At 39.8% G+C, this 22,693-nt stretch overlaps 1 protein-coding gene across 4 annotated transcripts in view; it reads left to right on the top strand.

Moving 5' to 3' along the window:
* The window catches only part of SFMBT2 (Scm like with four mbt domains 2), a 196,274-nt gene that overhangs the window by 12,457 nt on the left and 161,124 nt on the right, over nucleotides 1-22,693 (top strand). The window lies entirely within an intron of this gene.

The raw sequence follows: 22,693 nt of genomic DNA, 5'->3' as shown, positions 1-22,693 counted from the left end.
TCTTATAGCTGAGTAATATTCCATTGTGTATATGTACCACATCTTCTTTATCCATTCATCTACTGATGGACATTTAGGTTGCTTCTATATCCTGGCTATTGTAAATAGTGCAGTGATAAACATAGGGGTGCATCTGTCTTTTTCAAACTGGAGTGCTGCATTCTTAGGGTAAATTCCTAGAAGTGGAATTCCTGGGTCAAATGGTAAGTCTATTTTGAGCATTTTGAGGAACCTCCATACTGCTTTCCACAATGGTTGAACTAGTTTACATTCCTACCAGCAGTGTAGGAATTCCCCTTTCTCCACAACGTTGCCAACATTTGTTGTTGTTTGTCTTTTGGATGGTAGCCATCCTTACTGGTGTGAGATGATATCTCATTGTGGTTTTAATTTGCATTTCTCTGATGACAAGTGATGTGGAGCATCTTTTCATTTGTCTGTTGGCCATCTGAATTTCTTCTTTGGAGAACTGTCTATTCAGCTCCTCTGCCCATTTTTTAATTGGATTATTTGCGTTTTGTTTGTTGAGGTGTGTGAGCTCTTTATATATTTTGGATGTCAACCCTTTGTTGGATCTGTCATTTATGAATATATTCTCCCATACTGTAGGATACCTTTTTGTTCTGTTGATGGTGTCCTTTGCTGTACAGAAGCTTTTCAGCTTGATATAGTCCCATTTGTTCATTTTTGCTTTTGTTTCCCTTGCCCGGGGAGATATGTTCAAGAAGAGGTCACTCATGTTTATGTCCAAGAGATTTTTGCCTATGTTTTTTTGTAAGAGTTTTATGGTTTCATGACTTACATTCAGGTCTTTGATCCATTTTGAATTTACTTTTGTGTATGGGGTTAGACAGTGATCCAGTTTCATTCTCTTACATGTAGCTGTCCAGTTTTGCCAGCACCATCTGTTGAAGAGACTGTCATTTACCCATTGTATGTCCATGGCCCCTTTATCGAATATTAGTTGACCATATATGTTTGGGTTAATGTTTGGAGTCTCTATTCTGTTCCATTGGTCTGTGGCTCTGTTCTTGTGCCAGTACCAAATTGTCTTGATTACTGTGGCTTTGTAGTAGAGCTTGAAGTTGGGGAGTGAGATCCCCTCACTTTATTCTTCCTTCTCAGGATTGCTTTAGCTATTCGGGGTCTTTGGTGTTTCCATATGAATTTTTGAACTATTTGTTCCAGTTCATTGAAGAATGCTGTTGGTAATTTGATAGGGATTGCATCGAATCTGTATATTGCTTTGGGCAGGATGGCCATTTTGATGATATTAATTCTTCCTAGCCACGAGCATGGGATGAGTTTTCGTTTGTTAGTGACCTCTTTAATTTCTCTTAAGAGTGTCTTATAGTTTTCAGAGTATAGGTGTTTCACTTCCTTTGTTAGGTTTATTCCTAGGTATTTTATTCTTTTTGATGCTATTGTGAATGGAATTGTCTTCCTGATTTCTCTTTCTCTTAGTTTATTGTTAGTGTATAGGAAAGCCACAGATTTCTGTGTGTTAATTTTGTATCCTGCAACTTTGCTGAATTCCGATAGTAGCTCTAGTAGTTTTGGACTGGAGTGTTTAGGGTTTTTAATGTACAATATCATGTCATCTGCAAATAATGACAGTTTAACTTCTTCTTTACCAATCTTGATTCCTTGTATTTCTTTGTTATGTCAGATTGCTGTGGTTGGGACCTCCAGTACTATGTTGAATAACAGTGGGAAGAGTGGGCATCCCTGTCTTGTTCACGATTGCAGAGGAGAAGATTTCAGCTTCTCGCTGTTCAGTATGATGTTGGCTGTGGGTTTATCATATATGGCCTTTATTATGTTGAGATACTTGCCCTCTCTACCCATTTTGTTGAGAGTTTTTATCATGAATGGATGTTGAATTTTCTTGAATGCTTCTTCAGCATCTATGGAGATGATCATGTGGTTTTTGTCTTTCTTTTTGTTGATGTGGTGGATGATGTTGATGGACTTTCGAATGTTGTACCATCCTTGCATCCCTGGGATGAATCCCACTTGGTCATGGTGTATGATCCTTTTGATGTATTTTTGAATTCGGTTTGCTAATATTTTGTTGAGTATTTTTGCATCTACGTTCATCAGGGATATTGGTCTGTAGTTTTCTTTTTTGGTGGGGTCTTTGCCTGGTTTTGGTATTAGGATGATATTGGCTTCATAGAATGAGTTTGGGAGTTTTCCCTCCTCTTCTATTGTTTGGAAAACTAAGGAGAATGGGTATTATGTCTTCCCTGTATGTCTGATAAAATTCCGAGGTAAATCCATCTGGCCCGGGGGTTTTGTTCTTTGGTAGTTTTTTGATTACTGCTTCAATTTCGTTCCTGGTAATTGGTCTGTTTAGATTTTCTGTTTCTTTCTGGGTCAGTCTTGGAAGGTTGTATTTTTCTAGGAAGTTGTCCATTTCTCCTAGGTTTCCCAGCTTGTTAGCATATAGGTTTTCATAGTACTCTCTAATAATTCTTTGTATTTCTGTGGGGTCCGTCGTGATTTTTCCTTTCTCGTTTCTGATTCTGTCGATGTATGTTGACTCTCTTTTCTTCTTAATAAGTCTGGCTAGAGGCTTATCTATTTTGTTTATTTTCTCGAAGAATCAGCTCTTGGTTTCATTGATTTTTGCTATTGTTTTATTCTTCTCAATTTTGTTTATTTCTTCTCTGATCTTTATTATGTCCCTCCTTCTGCTGACCTTAGGCCTCATTTGTTCTTCTTTTTCCAATTTCAATAATTGTGACATTAGACCATTCATTTGGGATTGTTCTTCCTTCTTTAAATATGCCTGGATTGCTATATACTTTCCTCTTAAGACTGCTTTTGCTGTGTCCCACAGAAGTTGGGGCTTTGTGTTGTTGTTGTCATTTGTTTCCATATATTGCTGGACCTCCATTTTAATTTGGTCATTGATCCATTGATTATTTAGGAGCATGTTGTTAAGCCTCCATGTGTGTGTGAGCCTTTTTGCTTTCTTTGTAAAATTTAGTTCTAGTTTTATACCTTTGTGGTCTTTAAAGTTGGTTGGTAGGATTTCAATCTTTTGGAATTTACTGAGGCTCTTTTTGTGGCCTAGTATGTGGTCTATTCTGGAGAATGTTCCATGTGCACTTGAGAAGAATGTGTATCCTGTTGCTTTTGGATTTAGAGTTCTATAGATGTCTATTAGGTCCATCTGTTCTAGTGTGTTGTTCAGTGCTTCCGTGTCCTTACTTATTTTCTGCCCGGTGGATCTATCCTTTGGGTTGAGTGGTGTGTTGAAGTCTCCTAGAATGAATGCATTGCAGTCTATTTCCCCCTTTAGTTCTGTTAGTATTTGTTTCACATATGCTGGTGCTCCTGTGTTGGGTGCATATATATTTATAATGGTTATATCCTCTTGTTGGACTGAGCCCTTTATCATTATGTAATAATGTCCTTCTTTATCTTTTGCTAGTTTCTTTATTTTGAAGTCTATTTTGTCTGATACTAGTTTTGCAACACCTGCTTTTTTCTCTCTGTTGTTTGCACGAAATATCTTTTTCCATCCCTTGACTGTGCGCATGTCTTTGGGTTTGAGGTGAGTCTCTTGTAAGCAGCATACGGATGGATTTTGCTTTTTTATCCATTCTGTTACTCTGTGTCTTTTGATTGGTGCATTCAGTCCATTTACATTTAAGGTGATTTTTGAAAGGTATGTACTTATTGCCATTGCAGGCTTTAAGTTTTTGGTTACCAAAGGTTCAAGGTTAGCTTCTTTACTGTCTTACTGTCTAACTTAACTTGCTTATTGAGCTATTATAAACACGGTCGGAAGATTCTTTATTTCTCTCCTTTCTTATTCCTCCTCCTCCATTCTTCATATGTTGGGTGTTTTGTTCTGTGCTCTTCTTAGGAGTCCCTGTAAGATGCCCTGTAGAGGTGGTTTGTGGGAGGCAAATTCCCTCAACTTTTGCTTGTCTGGGAATTGTTTAATCCCTCCTTCATATTTAAATGATAATTGTGCTGAATACAGTATTCTTGGTTGGAGGCCCTTCTATTTCATTGCATTAAGTATATCATGCCATTCTCTTCTGGCCTGTAAGGTTTCTGTTGAGAAGTCTGATGATAGCCTGATGGGTTTTCCTTTGTAGGTGACCTTTTTTTTTCTCTCTGACTGCCTTTGATACTCTGTCCTTGTCTTTGATCTTTGCCGTTTTAATTATTATGTGTCTTGGTGTTGCCCTCCTTGGATCCCTTGTCATGGGAGTTCTGTGTACCTCTGTGATCTGAGAAGCCATTTCTTCCCCTAGTTTGGGGAAGTTTTCAGCAATTATTTATTCAATTACACTCTCTATCCCTTTTTCTCTCTCTTCTTCTTCTGGTACCCCTATAATGCGGATATTGTTCCGTGTCAATTGGTCACTCGGTTCTCTTAATATTCTTTCATTCTTGGAGATCCTTTTATCTCTCTCTGCATCAGCTTCTCTGCGTTCCTCTTCTCTGTTTTCTAGTCCATTAATGGTCTCTTGCATCTCGTCCATTCTGCTTTGAAGTCCTTCCAGAGATTGTTTTATTTCTGTATTCTCCCTCCTTAGTTCTTGCATATTTCTCTGCAAGTCCATCAGCATGGTTATGACTTTTGTTTTGAATTCTTTTTCAGGAAGTCTGGTTAAATCTATCTCCCCAGGTTCCTTCTCAGGGGAAGATGTAGAAGATGTCAAAGCTGTCTGGGTTAGTCTTGTCTGGATCAAATTTTTTTGCCTTTTCATGTTGGTAGGTGAAATGATGAGCTATTGACGCGTCTGTCAGCTGGGAGAGCCTAGAGTTTTTCCACTTGCTCCTGGCCTTTCTTTAGTGGGACAACTGCGACCCCTAGTGGCTTGTGTTGGGCAATTGCGTGTAGACTGGGTCTCTGTATCTTCCCTGGCCAGTATGGAGGAAGCTTCCTTGCTGTGGGCGTGGCCAGCCTCAGGCTGCTTCTATGTTATGGCGGGGCCCCAGAGGGGTAATGGACGGGGGGCTGTTTGGCTGTTTACCTCCGTGAGGGGTCTCAGAGCTGTTGCCCAGGGGGTTAGTGCGCCCGGAGTTCCCTGGAATTTCCAGCTGCTGGACTGTGACCCGGGATGCTTCCGTCCAGCTGTGGGGTCCTTGTCCCTTTAAGACTTTCAAAAAGCACTCGCTTTTCTTTGTCTCAGAGGCGCCGGCTGCGGGACCCGCTCATGGGTCTTACTGTCCTGCTTCCCTTGTTTCCAGTGCCCCACGCATGCACTGTCTGTCTATGCTCTGGTGCGGATGGCTGGGGCTGGGTGTTTAGCAGTCCTGGGCTCCCTCTCCCTCCCCACTCCGACTCCTCTCCTCCTGCCAGGAGCTGGGGTGAGGGGCCTCGGGTCCCGCCGGGCTGTGGCTTCTATCTTACCCCTTTCATGAGGCGCTGGGTTCTCGCAGGTGTGGATGTAGTCTGGCTGTTGTCCTGTGTCTTCTGGTCTCTCTTTTAGGGATATTTGTGTTTGTTGTATTTTCAAAAATATATATGTTTTTGGGAGGAGATTCCCACTGTCCTACTCATGCCGCCATCTTGGCTCTGTCCTCACGTGTGAGTTCTTTATATATTTTGGATGTTAACCCCTTGTCAGATATGTCATTTACAAATATATTCTCCCATACTGTATGATGCCTTTGTGTTCTGTTCATGGTGTCCTTTACCGTACAGAAACTTTTTAGTTTGATATACTCCCATGTGTTCATTTTTGCTTTTGTTTCCCTTGCTCAAGGAGATGCATTCAGGAAGAAGTTACTCATGCTTATATTCAGGAGATTTTTGCCTATGTTGTCTTCTAAGAGTTTTATGGTTTCATGACTCAGTTCAGGTTTTTGATCTATTTCGAGTTTACTTTTGTGTATGGGGATAAAAGCAATAATCCAGTTTCATTCTCTTGCATGTACCTGTCCAGTTTTGCCAACACCAGCTGTCGAAGAGGCTGTCATTTCTCCATTGTATGTCCATGGCTCCTTTATCACATATTAATTGACCATATGTGGTTGCGTTTATATCAGGGCTCTCTAGTCTGTTCCATTGATCTATGGGTCTGTTCTTATGCCAGTACCAAATTGTCTTGGTTACTGTGGCTTTGTAGTAGAGCTTGAAGTTGGGGTGCATAATCCCCCCAGATTTATTCTTCCTTCTCAGGATTGCTTTGGCTAATCACGGTCTTTTGTGGTTCCATATGAATTTTAGAATGATTTTCTCTTGTTCATTGAAGAATGCTGTTGTTATTTTGACAGGAATTGCATCGAATTTTTAGATTGCTTTAGGCAGGATGGTCATTTTGACAATATTAATTCTTCCTATCCATGAGCATGGGATGTGTTTCCATTTATTGGTATCTTCTTTAACTTCTATCATGAGTGTCTTGTAGTTTTCAGAGTATAGTTTCAGAGTATATCTTTCACTACCTTGGTTAGGTTTATTCCTAGGTATTTTATTCTTTTTGATGCAACTGTGAATGGAATTATTTTCCCGATTTCTCTTTCTGCTTGTTCATTGTTAGTATATAGGAATGCCACAGATTTCTGCATATTAATTTTGTATCCTGCAAGATTGCTGAATTCAGATATTAGATCTAGTAGCTTTGGAGTGGATTCTTTAGGGTTTTTTATGTACAATATCATGTCATCTGCAAACAGGGACAGTTTAACTTCTTCCTTGCCAATCTGGATGCCTTTTATTTCTTTGTGTTGTCTGATGGCTGTGGCTAGGACCTCCAGTACTATGTTGAATAGAAGTGGGGAGAGTGGGCATCCTTGACTTGCCCCCGATCTTAAAGGAAAAGCTTTCAGCTTCTAACTGTTAAGTATAATGTTGGCTGTGGGTTTGTCATATATGGCCTTTATTATGTTGAGGTACTTGCCCTCTATACCCATTTTGTTGAGTTTTTATCAGGAATGGATGTTGAATTTTGTCACATGCTTTTTCAGCATCTATGGAGATGATCATGTGGTTTTTGTCCTTTTTGTTGATGTAATGGATGATGTTGATGGATTTTGGAATGTTGTACCATCCTTGCTTCACTGGAATAAATCCTACTTGATCATGATGGATGATCTTTTTGATGTATTTTTGAATTCGGTTTGGTAATATTTTGTTGAGTGTTTTTGCATCTACATTCATCATGGATATTGGTCTGTAATTTTCTTTTTTTATGGTGTCTTTGCCTGTTTTTGGTATTAGAGTGATGCTGGCTTCATAGAATGAGTTTGGAAGTATTCCCTCTTGTTCTACTCTTTGGAAAAGTTTAAGGAGGATGGGTATTAGGTCTTGACTAAATGTTTGATAAAATTCAGTGGTGAAACCATCTGGTTCACGAGTTTTGTTCTTAGGTAGTTTTTGATTACCATTCAATTTCATTGCTGGTACTTGGTCTGTTCAGATTTTTTGTTTCTTCCTGGGTCAGCCTTGGAAGGTTGTATTTTTCTAGAAAGCTGTTGATTTCTTCTAGCTTATCCAGTTTGTTAGCATATAGTTTTTCATAGTATTCTCTCATAATTCTTTGTATTTCTGTGGTGTCCGTAGTGATTTTTCCTTTCTCATTTCTGATTCTGCTTATGTGTGCAGACTCTCTTTATTTCTTGATAAGTCTGGCTAGGGGCTTATCTATTTCGTTTTCTTGAAGAACCAGCTCTTGCTTTCATTGATTCTTTCTATTGTTTTATTCTTCTTGATTTTATTTATTTCTGCTCTAATCTTTATTATGTCCCTCCTTCTACTGACTTGGGGCCTCATTTGTTCTTCTTTTTCTAGTTTCATTAATTGTGAGTTTAGAGTGTTCATATGGGATTGTTCTTCTTTCCTGAAGTAGGCCTGTATTGCAATATACTTTCCTCTTAGGACGGCCTTCACTGCATTCCACAGGTTTTGTGGTGTTTAATTGCTGGTATCATTTGTCTCCATATATTGCTTGATCTCTGTTTTTATTTGGTCATTGGTCCATTGGTTATTTAGGAGCATGTTGTGAAGCCTCCATGTGTTTGTGGGATTTTTCATTTTCTTTGCGTAATTTATTTCTAGTTTCATACCTTGGTGGTCTGAGAAACTGGTTGGTCAATTTCAGTCTTTTTGAATTTACCAAGGCTCTTTTTGTGGCTTAGTATATGATCTGTTCTTGAAATTGTTCCATGTGCACTTGAGAAGAATATGTATTCTTCTGGTTTTGGGTGTAGAGTTCTGTAGATGTCTGTTAGGTTTATCTGTTCTAATGTATTGTTCAATGCCTCTGTCTCTTACTTATTTTCTGTCTGGTTGATCTGTCTTTTGGAGTGAATGGAGTGTTGAAGTCTCCTGGATTGAATGCATTGCATTCTATTTCCACTTTTAATTGTGTTGGTATTTGTTTCACATATGTAGGTGCTCCTGTGTTGGGTGCATAGATATTTATAATGGTTATATCTTCTTGTTGGATTGACCCCTTTATCATTATGTAATGTCCTTCTTTGTCTCTTATGACTTTCTTTGTTTTGAAGTTTATTTTGTCTGATACAAGTACTGCAACTCCTGATTTTTTTCCCTATTAGTTGCATGAAATATCTTTTTCCATTCCTTCACTTTTAGTCTGTGTATGTCTTTTGGTTTAAAGTGAGTCTCTTGTAGGCAGCATGTAGATGGGTCTTGTATTTTTATCCATTTAGTGACTCTATGTCTTTTGATTGGTGCATTCAGACCATTTCCATTTGGGGTGATTATCAATAGGTATGTACTTATTGACATTGCAGGTTTTAGATTCGTGGTTACCAAAGTTTCAAGGTTAACTTCCTTCCTATTTAAGAGTCTAACTTAACTCACTAATACGCTATTACAAACACAATCTAAAGGTTCATTTTTTCTCCTCCTTTTTCTTCCTCCTCCATTCTTTAATTATTAGGTATCAGATTCTGTACTCTTTGTCTATTCCTTGATTGACTTTGGGGATCGTTAATTTAATTTTGCATTTGCTTTGTAGTTAGCTGTTCTACTTTCTCTACTGTGGTTTTATTACCACTGGTGACAGCTATTAAACCTTAGGAACACTTCCATCTATAGCAGTCCCTCTAAAATACACTGTAGAGACAGTTTGTGGGAGGTAAATCCTCTCAGCTTTTGCTTATCTGGAAATTGTTTAATCCCTCCTTCAAATTTAAGTGATAATCTTGCCGGATAAAGTATTCTTGGTTCGAGGCCCTTGTGCTTCATTACATTAAATACATCATGCCACTCCCTTCTGGCGTGTAAGATTTCTGCTGAGAAGTTTGATAATAGCCTGATGGGCTTTCCTTTTTATGTTATCTTATTTCTTTCTCTATCTGCTTTTAATAGTCTGTCCTTATCCTTGATCTTTGCCATTTTAATTACTGTATGTCTTGGTGTTGTCTTCCTTGGGTCCCTTGCATTGGGAGATCTGTGCACCTCCATGGTCTGAGAGACTATCTCCTTCCCCAGGTTGGAGAAGTTTCCAGCAATTACCTCCTCAAAGATACTTTCTATCCCTTTTTCTCTCTCTTCTTCTTCTGGTACCCCTATAATGTGAATATTGTTCCGTTTGGATTGGTCACACATTTCTCTCAGTATTCTTTCATTCTTAGAGGTCTTTTTTACTCTCTGTGCCTCAGCTTCTTTCTAGTCCTCTTCTCTAATTTCTATTTCATTTATCGTCCCCTCCACCATGTCTAATCTGCTTTTAAAACCTTCCATTGTATGTTTCATTTCTGATACTGTGTTCCGTAATGATTGGATCTCCTACCGGAATTCATTCCCGAGTTCTTGAATATTTTTCTGTACTTCCATGAACATATTAATCATTTTTATCTTGAAATCCCTTTCAGGAAGATTTATGGGGTCAATTTCATTTGAATCCTTCTCAGGTGTTGTATTCATAATGTTACTTTGAACCAGGTTCCTTTGGCATTTCATATTTGCATGTGGTGCCCTCTAATGCCCAGAAGGTCTATTCTCTGGAGCTGCTCAGCCCCTGAAGCAATGTCCGGGGTCATAGGGGAGTGGTATTAGTGCCTACATGGAAGAAAGAGCTGTTTTCTGCTTCCCCACTCCTATCCCTGTCTCCACTCTCAGAACCAGTGGGCCAAGCACACAGGTATAAACCTCTATGCATTGCGTTTGTAGTTGCTGTAGATGGGGCTTCCCTCTGGCTGTCCTAATGCCAGGGTAGGATTTACCCATTTACGAACCAGGTGGGGCTGGCTGGGAGAAAGGTGCAGTAGGCTGTGTATCATGGAGGGGGTCCTTGGAGCTGTGTAGCCAGCCAGGGAGCTGGAGCTTTGGGCAGAGTGCACCCAGACAATTTTGACTACCTGTCATTTCTCCTGAGCAGTAAGCTCTGTGCAATCCTTGCCCCTTTAGCAGTCCTCTTGCTGTTAGGAAGTCTCTCAGACTGCCTGCTTTCTTTTGTTCTGGAGCAACCGGATATGGATCCCTGCTTTCCACAAGTGGCTTGAATCTCAGTCTCTCCAGGTATTCTGTGTGTCTTAGCTTTCCAACCCCATAATGAGAGTACCGTGAAAGCACCATGAACTGTAGGTTTGTTCTCCCAGAGCATATCTCTGGAAGTAGGTATTCAGCAGTCCCAGGCCTCCAGTCCCTCCCCGCTCTGTTTCACTTCCTCCCACTGGTGAGCTGGGGTGGGGGAAGGGCTTGGGTCCTGCGGGGTCATGGCTCTGGTACAACCTGTTCCATGAGGTTTATTCTTTTCTCCAGGTGTATGCAGTTTGGCACAGTCCTCTTTCCTGTTGCTCTTTTCAGGATTAGTTGTATTAATTATATTTTCATATTATATGCAGTTTTAGGAGGAAGCCTCTGTCTCACCTCTCACACTGCCATCTTTAATCCTTTTGTGGGTTCCTTTTGTTATTAATGAGATGTCACTAGTCAAAAAAATTTACTTTCTTGTCACTTAGGTTTTCAGTTTTCTGATAAGGTAAATGTCTTTGACACTGATTAAACAAAGAATCTATTGTGCTTTTCTGTTTCATTCTTTTAAAACCAAAAAATGACACATTTTGGTAGATAACAGTGTTTGTTAAAAGCATTTGGTAAATTCTGCAAAGGAGGGCAAAAATGTCAGCAGTTCTGACTACAGAAGAGGGACTTGGAACTTGTGAATCAGGGAAGATGGGACAGATTTTTATCCCATATTTTTTTTTCCCTGAAGTTTTATTGGTCAAGAAAAAGGTATCTCACAAAAAGTTACTAAGCTGTACTTTCTCCTAAATTTGGCAAATTGTTTTTTTTCTATCTTAGTCAAAACTGAAGTCAAAATTAGTACTTTGAGGTATAAGAGTCTGAAATTCCAAGTGGAAGTTCCTACAAAGCCTCATTTTAAATATCATTTAAATAGGTGCTCATTTAAATGCTGAACATTTGCATCTGTAGGTCTAGAGATTAACGTTGAGGATTTAATTAATCTGATTTGGATTTAACCTGTACACTCTGAAAATGTTAACAATGAAAATAATTACTTATTTATGTATCTGCTGTTTGCCATCCACCCTTCATTGCTTTGTATTTATAGTTCATTTACTTCATGAGAATGTTACTACCCCTACTTTACAGATGAGGGGATAGGCTTTTAGAGAGCTGTCAAGTTAGTGCAAGGAAGAGTGAGTATTTGAATCCTAGCCTTATATTGTCTTGAAACTGTGGCTATCACATATTTATTATTTACTGTGTGTGAGATGTTGTGCCTGGCACTTTTAATCTTATTTAATCTTTATAGATGAGTGTTGTTACCCTTATTTTCTTGATAAGGAAAGTGAGTCTTTGGAGAGGCTGTAAAGCTCATACAAATAGGGTTTTTTTTCACACTTGATTTGAAATGCAGTAAGATGAGAATATTTTTCTTTTTGCACTTAGTTCAGATGTTCATGGGAGAGCACAGCTTTTAAACAAAGCTTAAATCACTGTTTTTAAGTGTAAGTGTGAAAATATTTAGTGTTCCTGGATTGGGATAAAAAGTTGCTTATGGTCATGTGAAGTGACCATTAAGGATTTGGAAAGTGTTGACTTTATGAAATTTCATCTTAATTAAAAAGTAATTGGTTTTCATGTAAATCTGTTTCCTTTTTTCCCCTCTGAAAGAAATGAGTGGGAGTCAAGTAGACATCAAAAAGACACTATTGAAAGGCGGGGAGGAGAGCTAGAATTTTCCCTCTAAATAGACCTGGCCACTGATGGGCTGAGTCTTGTAGATTCAATTTAAGATTCTGGTTTTTTATTAGATTATTTTCTTCTCCTGCAGAAAACTGAAGACAAAACCCCAAGGCTGCTTTTTTGATGAAGCCTAGGGCAGTAGAGTCTCCTGACCACTCTGTCCCTTCAGCTGGTTGTAGATGCCTCCAGGGTGAGGTTGACCTCAGACCTGAAGCTGGCAAATCAAAGCTTCTTTACTCTAGATGAGCAGAAATTAATTTAATTTCCCTTCCGCACAGGATAAAAAGTCAAATTTTGTCAGAGTAGCTGAATTTTTATAGAAATCACTTTAGAACGTGCACTAAATATGGTGTAGATAAACTAAAGTCTGATAGAGTGAACTGCTCATGGGGTTCAGAAACTCTAGTTTTGGTTCAGAAAGATTCATGTGCGAGCTTGGCTAAATCAGTTTCTTTTAATCTTTGACCTGTCTTTGAGTTTTCCTGTGATGAATGGCAGGATAGAAATCTTGCTACCTGCTTGAAGAGGTGAAAGACATGTTTACTTTTACAGCCTTGTGACAAATACACTATCTTTTTGCTAGAGAAGAAAATCCCTCTGAGTCTTCTATAAGGTACACACTTCACAACTGCAGAGGAAGGATTTGTCTTGTGATCATCTTCCTTTTTTCCCATCTCCACTTTCGAAAAGGTGTTTCCTTCCAGGTGGTTAAAAAAAACGTTTGAACTCAATACCCGTCATCTTGTGTATGTACTAAACAAAAACACTCAATTTTTTTTTTTAGTGACAGCAGGCAACAGCAGAGGGGCTCTATAATTTGACATAAGTGATGCCAATTGGTGCATGACGTAGGTGAGGGTTCTTCAATTAAAAAAGATAGAGGTTCGTGAGAGACTGTTCTGAGCAGCCTTCCAGTTGCTCAGTCTGAAGGAGTTGCATTGCTTCTCAAGGGTGGTGGAGAGCGAGAAATGTTCTATTAAACTAATGCAGATAGCACCAGAAAAGTCCAGGAGAATGGAGGGAAAAGCACTCTGTCAACATGTTGGTTGGGTATTGTGGTGCTTGCATTCATTTTTGCAGGCTAGAAATTGGACTTGCCTTCCTAGGGCAGAGAAATGGGAAAGTGGGGCCTTGGAGTGGAGCATGATGGGGCTTTACCTGAAGAGACCTACTCTCTCTCCTCACATGTAAACACAAGGACAGAGGTCATGGATATTCTGGTAAGAAATCCAGACGGCAAATGTTGACTTTCCCGGGCAGCCTACTTGCTTTATTAATATCATTGTTGATATTAACTCACTAGCTTCATCTGCTTTTAATCCTAGTTATCCTTTTGTAATACATGGTCTCCTATTTGTAAACAAGCCAACACCAGATGCAGAAGCACTCCTCACCTCTAGCTGTATGTTGAAGGCTGTAGGTTGGGCCCTGTCCTGCTCGTGTGCTCATTTTGCCTCGATTGGTTTGCTGGGATTCATGCTGACTCACCAGCCTGATCTTGGTGCCTTGAACCTCATCCTTGTCCTATGCGTTTTGTCTTTTCTTGCTGTTCTCAGCCTCGGTTTTCCACATGGCCCAATTAAGAAGAGGCTTTTAAGTCCGGAATGTGCCAAAAGATAAGTGTTTGAGGAACTTACTCCCCAGGTTTTCTGTGCTTGATTTTTCAGATATAATTTGGTGAGATTCCTCAGGAGTCCGTGTTTTATTCAGGCATGTCCAAGGCTCTCCTAGCTGAGCAGAGGCCTGGGAGGAGGCCATAAGCCAGGCCCAGAATATTGGAGAAGCCTTAACGTTAGTATGCTAATGAAACAGAGAAGAGAGTTGGACACAGTGCAGCTGGTGGTGGTTCATACTGAAGCTGACAGTTCCTGAGATCCTGCAAGGCCTCGTGCCTTGGGGCATCTGTCCCCTGCCAAGCGGGATTCCCTGCTGTCAGGTAATGGAGATGTGACCCAGTGGATGCCGTCATCTCCGTAAAAGCTGATGGTATGGAGCAACTTTGGTCTTCTCTGCTCACTTCTCCCCTGCTCCATTCCCTGTAGCACTGTCCCTGAAAGGCGGCCAACTCCGCTTCACACGCCAGTCTTGCTGATGTTCTGTGTGGAGGCAGGACGGTGGCTCTAAGGAGAATAACAGTATTTAGAGCCTTGAATTTTGGCCCTAAAACTTATCATTTATTGTCTTTAAAACTTTAACTCAGCTATGCTTTATTCTTCCCAGCTAGCTGCCTAATGCAGGACACTATTTCCCCTTTCGCCCCTCTGCTGCTGGGAACTCTAGTGGCCTTGTGCAGTTTCCGGATCTTTGAGTACCCAGATGGGCATTTAGGGCCTGACCTGCCTCTTTTATGAAAACTTTTGGGATCCAGCTCAGACCATGGTGATTTGTTCCTTTTTTCAAGTCTGTTCCATTATAGTGGATGCCATGTTCACCTCTCCTACTGTTTACACTTCGTTTAGCAAGGAGGTGAGATGGTAGGAGGTTTCTAGGGTTGAGGCCCTGTGTTTTGCTAATGAGAACAGTGGTGCTTGTCTGGCTAAAGGCCCAGAGTGCATTTTGGGGTGGGGTTGCTACTTTGCAGCACTAGCACAGTGCTCCCTCCTCTGATCCCTCCTGCAGGGCTGGGTACATTTTTCCATGTTCTTTACTAACCAAAGTAAATTAGGGAGTTTTTATGGACTTTGCATGATGATCTGCAGTTGGACTCAACCGGAGTTAGCTTCCTTCCTTTAAGTGATATAATTTATAGAATTTGATTTATGTCCGGTTTATGGGTGTATCTGTGGCTTAGTGTGAACACCTGCAGTGCTTGTCTTGTGTTTATGAATGCCCAGTGAGGTGGCAAAGCACACGGGCTGGGGTTCCTGCATTCTTCAGAGGTGGTCCACCAAGTCTGCACTTTGTAGCAGTGGATCTTTGTTGAGTGTGTGAGGAAGTGCTTCTCAAGCCATGTTGAACTGGGTGGCATCTCTTAACACATCATTGCTCTGTATCTGTTGGGCTTGGGCTTGAAACAATCAATTCAGAGATCCCTCTGAAACTTCTTAGACATTATCTACACATGTCTAGCTTACAGAAGGACCCCGTGTAAGATGTCTTTACTTTTTGAGTTCTCATGATTGTATGTACAACACATAGTTGTATCATTTACCTAAAATGACTTAAATGCTCAGGTGTATAACATGAGACACAAATCTGTAGACCAGGAGGTTACTTAGCTTGTTAGAAACTTGGATTGATGCTCTAATTCAATCCTCTAAATATTTGTGGGTTACAGAGAAATCCCATGTTTGTGTTTGCTCAAGATGTCAGGACCCAGAGAGCTGATGTCTGCTAATCCTGAAAGTCATGCCGCTTTTATAAGGCCCCGTGACCGAGCTCTCCCGTGTCAAGTGTTTCATGGCAGTGGTTCTAGCCTAAGGACGGGGTTTACCTTTGTGGCATGGAAGTAAATTTCTGGAACAAGAAACTCTGTGTGGAAGATTTAGGTTGGTGTTTTCAGGCCTCATTCTTCTTAATAGTAAATAAGTAGTTAATAGTACATAAGCAATTGGTAGGTGAAGAGTCAATAAATGAATGAACTTCCAAGTTGGTACATAGCTGCCTGTCCTTTGGGCTTTCTCTTCTCTTGAACAAGTAACATGGAAGGCTGTTATTTTTTTTTCATTTTGCACATGCCCGTTTTTAGTTCACCTTTTAGTCCTGAGTAATACATGCTGTTTGATTGGGAGGGACAGAGGTGACAGTTAAAACCATGAACTATAGGACATGATACCTTGTGGTGGGAACAGAAGGCTGCTGCTAGACTACATATTTACTCCTTGACTGTTCCCAACACACCTTATTTACTAGTATTGAGGTATGAATCTGATTGTAAAAAATCAGCATTTCTTATGCTGGGGCAGCAATTTGTGTCAGATTTCAGTCTGTTTAGATGCCTGGTTGAAAAATGGCCAGTAAATCGCTGTCCTCATCAAGGTAAATCAAGCTCCGAGCATACGGTGGATGGCAAAGTTCCATTCCATGAACCCTCTGTCCCCAAGGATCAGTTCATCTCACTTGATGGAATCAGACAGGGTCTCTCTCTTCTTAGAAAGGCTGAGAGTTGGTTGGTAAGAAGGAATGAGATGGGCTGAGTCAGGCTTCATTAGCGAAGTGATCTGGGCAATGGTGAATATAAATACAAGGAAGCCCTCCTTGGTAGTAGTGCTTGGTATTTGACACTAATTTTCATCTTCAAAACCGTTTACAAATATGGTTCTTGCAGATACTCTTACAATTTGGGGCTTTTATTTGCATGGTACTTCTTAAGAAGATGAAAGCAGTGATTTTCAGAGGCCAGATTTTGGTAAAAAATTTGGTTGTGCATCCTTTGGAAACCTCTGAGATTTTTCCATTTTAATTGAAATATTTCAAAAGGTTTTAGCTTAGATTAGGTGTCCTGTGCTCATTTAAAAAATCCTGGAGTGTCAAATGAGGCAGTTTTCTCTGTGATTTAGACATGCTAGATTTCCAAGGCAGCTAGAGCATCTCTGGAAATCTTAAGCATTTAGTTTAGACATTCACGTTTTATTTTCCATCTGGAGAATATTCTCTTTTCTGAGTTATGTTAAGAAAAGAAAACTGCAAATCTTTTCCTGTTTCAGAGTAGCAAGCTTGAAATTATGAGTATGTTATTTATTAGTAGATTTGTGAGTTCCTTTAACTACTTTAAGGCAGATCAGTTTGAAAGGTCGGGATAACTGGGTAACGTTAAAAGGAATGCATCACTTCTTTTATTGCTATTGTAATAAGGTTCAGTAGAGTGAGCCTGTCTAGGTAATAAGCTTTTGGAGTCTGCCTTTCAGGTGAATGGAGTTAATGACTTCTAATGCTGAGGTAGCTTCATTATTACAATTTAACGTTTCAGTTTTTCACCTAAGTTTGGATAATTTCAGTTTCAAATTCTGATTGCACCATGAGAGTTTAACATCTATCATGTCTAATAAAACAAAATCAGGGTGCCAGAAGGGTAGTACCTTAGTCAGTACTGGCTTAAGAAAGAGGCAGATTTATTGACTCTTAAAACTGGACTTCTGAAGTTGGAGTGGACACATCTTTACTGCATTGGATTAAAGACTTCTTTCTTAGAGTCTATATTTGCCTGATCTCAGGGGGATGTTCCATTCTAAACAGGTGACAGTGGGCAGAGTCTCCCAGCCCGTATATATGGGAATTTGGGAGAAGCCTTGGCCTGACTTGGCAAAGGCTTGAAGACACTCACACTGGGATTTCCTCTCCGAATGACCCAGCAAGTCCCCATAAAGTGATTCCTATGATCGACATCCTCCACGCCTGCACTCAGAGACACCAGCCGGCCTCTTCACTCCCTATGAGTTAATGTGATAGCCCAGAAAATACTAACGGACTTTGGAAGAAGGCAGATAATATAAAAAGTAGAGATCAAAGCTAACAGAAAAAAATGATTTCTCTTATGAAGGAGAGAGGAAACATCTTTAAAAAAAACATTAATAACCTCAGGGATAAAATAGAAGAGTGTGCATCTATGTAACAAGAACAGAATGGGATGGAAAAAGAGGATACTATGAAAATTTAATAAGAGCTTTTTGAAACTAAATTGTAGAGCTCCATAAAAGAGCTAGAAGAGGAGATTGAGGAAATATCCTAGATGGTTGGTTAAAAAATGAAGCAATAGGAAATGAAAGGGAAAATTAAGGAAATCCAACAACTTGAATGAGTATTAGAACAGAGGAAGAAGAGATGAGGTGATGAGCAGTAATTCAAGAACTCAAGGACATGGATTTCAATCTTGAAAGAAGTCAGTTGGTGCCTGAAGCCACAAGTAGACTGCTGTGAAATCCCAGAGCATCAGAGGGCCTGGTAACTGGGATGGCGCCAGACTTCTCAATAATGGAGGGACAAGACAGACAATGGAGCAAAACCCTCAACATCTTGAGAGAGGATGTTTTCCAGCTTAGCATTGTTTTGCCCACCTAAACTATTGGCTAAAATGTGAGAGTAGGTTAAAGACATTTTCAATTATGTATGAACTTATGTTTTCCACCCACATCCTTTCTTAGGAATGTATTGGAGAATGTTCTCCATCAAAGGGAGGGAGAGACCCAAGAGTCAGGAAGACCCAGAACATGGAAAAGAGATCTTCGAGGGAGAAATGAAATCTCAGAATACCCTCTGCATGCCAGGCATGGAGGGCAGTCTAGATTAGGGCAGAACAGAAGGCCTGGTAGAAATTACTTCAAGATGAAATTACTAACCATTAACTCCAGGAAAAAGTTATGTAAGAGAGGGAGAAAGTCCTAGCACACTCCATGGTTCACCTGCTACGTCTTCACAGAGCCCCACAGATGGGATGATACATGTTTGGAGAATGAGGGTGTGAAGGGGAGAGAGATGAGGATGGTGTGACTGGTAAGGCATTACCTCATAATGACAAAAACTGAAAAATTAGTAAGTGTTATTCAGAGGCATAGAGACGAATAAGCAAAAACAATCAACTGAAAGAGTTGAAAATGATTGCTTCAGGGAACAGGGCCTAGTGGAGGAAGTTGGCCAGGAGATTGCTTTTTTCGGGGGAGGGGGTGAGGCATGTACAAACCTTATAGGATATTTGGTTTTTAAAATTATTTACAGACATAACTGATAAAAACAATCATCTGCCAGTCTGTTACATATCAATGAGGCTGGGAAAAAGTCTGGTAGGAATCAGGAGCATAATGAGAGGAGTTTCTAGAGATTATACGATTTGTTCTCCTCTTGATATTTGAGAAAACTGAGACTTGGAGAAAATAATTTGTCCATATACTTAGATCTATTAAGAGAATGGCTTCCCCATGAATAATCAACATGATAAATTCTTGATACTGTAGCTCTTATTGAACTTTTATGGAGAACAAGCTGGCCTGACTTCAGGCAGATGGTATAGCAAAGCTTGACTTTGTAAAGCAATGGAATTGAGAAAGCTGGCATTCTATAAGGGAAACTACTTAGCGATGCTAAACTATTTAATGCAAAACTATTTCTAGAAAAACCAATCACCTTCTCCCTGTATTTAAGTGACTTTGCAGAAATGCTATGTTTCCTAGTATACCTGTGATAGACATCTTCTGGTGAAGACTTCCTTTTATCTTTATAAACAACCCAGAAGAAAATGTTTTCCTAATGCAGTTCTCAGGGTGCAGTCCTGGACTAGCTGCATCAGCACCCCTGGGAAGCTGAACCAAAAGCTCTGGGGTGCTGATTCCCAGCACCACTGGGAATCAGTACCCAGCCTGCTGAACCAAAAGCTCTGGGGTGGGGTCCAGCAGGCTAAATTTTGACAAGCCCTCCAGATGATTCTGCTGCACCTTCGATATTGAGAACCACCATGCTGACCCCTCGCTTCTCTCTGGATTTCATTCTCCTCCAGGTTTAACCTCCTTGGTCAGCATTAATGTGAACTGTGATTTTTTTTTTCTTGAAACAAACCAAAGAACGTTTTGCATTATTGATAGTCTTATGGATGAAAACTTACAGCCCATCCTATGTTCCGCAGTAATGATCTTAGCATCATAATTACAAGCTTATTATTAGCATAGTCCTGGGGTGTGTTTGTTGAGGTTTGGGATTGGCTGTCGGGGACCCTAAGTACAAGTAGTGTGAATAAGACAGAAACTTACTTCTGCAGTGGTAGTCTGGAGGTGGCCGCAGACCCAGGCTCCCCTTCTGTTTTGCTGCATGTCTCATGGGCTGTCGTCTGCATGGTCTCAGGAGGCTCTGCAGGCTCTGGAGGTGAATGGCAAAGGCACACCCCTTCCTTGTGAGTGAACACATTCTCTGCAACCTTCCCACAGGCCAGAACATCGTGGCCCAGCTGCATACCACCACATACAAGGAAAGCTGAGCAGTGTTTACTTTAGTTAGCCATTTATTCCTTGCTATAGACAGAGGAGAAAATGGGTTCTGGGATTGAAAGGAGGCATTAAACAGTCTTGGATACACAGTAGTTTCTTCTTAAGTATCTTTCAGGTATATTCTCTTCATGGCGGACGCCTTATGATGATAACATCCTAAGACATTGGGCTCCCAAGGCACGCAGAATCACTGTCATCCCTTATCAGCCCACCATAGATATCCCCACGTTTAATGAATGCTGAACTGAGAGGGATGCCATAGTTCCTGTTTTCCTGATAATTAAAGGAAAGTTGGTGTACTGAAACATAGCTGTGTGTGTGTTAGAACTTAATGTATAATGAAGACAGGATGTAGAAACCCACTGGGATATGAATGGATTATCAGTTGTGGGTGGGGGTTGGCTCAGAGCCACACCTCACAGAATATTTGAGCATAAATTCCCCATGTGTTAAAAAGTTAATTGTAAACCTTGAAGTCCCAGAGAAGTTAGACTTCTGGTATCTTAGGGTGGGAGAGGACTTTTTTTTTTAAGTATGCAGTTTTCAGAAGAAATAAAGTGAATTGATAGATATGACTGAATAAAAACAAACAGTGAACATTATTGTATCAAAAGGAACCAATAAAGGGTACATTGTCGAAAACATTTGCAATCGTTTGTGAGATAAAACTTGTAGAGTTCTTCAAAATTACACAAAATACTGGCAGAGTTAAAATGTGGGACAGATGTAAACAGAGGGATCACGTGAATATTGCATATGACAATAGCGGGATACAGTTATTTGAATGTCAAATTGAAAGGGGTGAAAGGAAACACCATGGTCAAGGAGGAAATCACCTGTAGACAATTGTCTTCCATTGCCAGCCCCATTGTGAGGACAGCACGCTGGCTAGCGTTTCAGCAGTATGTTTCCTGACGCTAAAACATGTCCCTACATTTGGCCCCAATCATCTAAATTCGAGGATCCTACATGAAGGAGGCATCAGAGGTAAAATAGGATTCCTGACTGAGGGTGATCACCAAAGTACTGTTTATGATGGTGCAAAATAAAAACATGACTAGGTTGGTCAGCAGTAGGGGAATAGTATAAATTGTCTTTTTCATATTAAAATAAAAATTATACAACCATCTCAAGTCATGTTTTCAAATAATTTTAATGACGTAGGGAAATATTTCTAAGTGATGCCAAGTGAAAAATGAATTAAAAATTTAAATTATATGTAACCCCCCCCAAAAAAATACCCAGAAACCCCACAGAGGAGCTCTCAGGAGGAGATGCTGTAAATATAAAAGTGATTACCCTTGGGTGTTAGAATTACAGGGGCTTTTAATTTGTTCCTTTATAATTTTATTTTCCTGGTTTTCTACAAACAAGGAGTGTGTATGCCTTTTATGGGAAGGAAAAAAGTAAACATTGTTGGAAAAGTGTCATCTGCATTGTCCCATGATGCATCATCCCCAGTGTGATGCATCACTTGCCAAAATAAGTAAATTTTGTAGCCTCCTAGGTAAACAAAGACTTGTCTCTTGTCTTTAGGGAATGATCTGAGGTTTAACTCTGCCATTCATTTAGGTGGCTTTCTTTTAGGTGTTTATATTGTATCCCTTTTTTCACTTAAAATGTGTGATTTGATGCATTTAATTGATGTCTTATTTTACAGTCCTGGTGACCAAAGTGTCTATTCAGAGGCAAATGGACAGTGTGAAATCACTGAGGGGCCATAAAACTTGAGCAAACTTTTTTCCCTTTAATAAGTCTCATATAAACCATTGACACTTGATTGATTTATTAACAGTTACATTCAGGGACTTTTTTTTTTCCTCAACAGATAAACTTTCTGCTTGATTACACTTTTGAGGTGGAATGATTTTTTTTTTTTAATTTATGATGAGTGAATGAAATGATGAATGAAAAAAGGAAATAATTTGAGTATGGTGCATGTAACTTAGCTGCTAAGGTTGCTTCTCCTTTGAAACTGGACTGATACAAATGCAGCACATTCACTGAAAATCTATGGTAGGAAACTTGCTTTGAAATATTTGAGGAATATTATGGGGAAACTTAATTACTCTGAAATATTTATTGAATATTATGGGGGAAACTGTTAAGTCTCTTTTTGGAGTTTCTTAGGTTTTAAAATTCCTGTGTTCTCTTTTAACTGGCTTGCTATTACTAAATTAAAATATGTAGCAGAGCCAAGAATTGGTGGTTATTTAGGACATGCTCCAAATTCAAATATAGCAAGCTCTGGCTTACCTCTCTAGTGGTCTGGCCATGCTGTCCAATATAGCAGCCGCTAGCCACATACAGCTTTTAAACTAAAGTAAAACTTTAATTGAGGTCCCTATTCACACTAGCTACATTTCAGGAGCCCAATAAGAATGTGTGGCTAGTGGTTACCCTATTGGACCGTGCTGGTATAGAAAGTTCTTGCTGTAGAGATAATTCAAAATAAATAATAGGCTGCCAATTTCTGATTAGTTTTCAAATAATATCTAATGAGTGTCTTCCCCACCCATTTTCTTCCTAACATGGCTTTGCTTATGAGCCTATGCTAAAATTGCTTATCATCTTAGAATAATCCTCAAATGATAGGAGTCAGGAGATAATTAATAGGAGAGGA

This window comes from Manis pentadactyla, chromosome 3 (assembly GCF_030020395.1).
Source record: "Manis pentadactyla isolate mManPen7 chromosome 3, mManPen7.hap1, whole genome shotgun sequence".
NCBI lineage: Eukaryota > Metazoa > Chordata > Mammalia > Pholidota > Manidae > Manis > Manis pentadactyla.
This window is presented reverse-complemented; position numbering and strand designations above follow the sequence as displayed.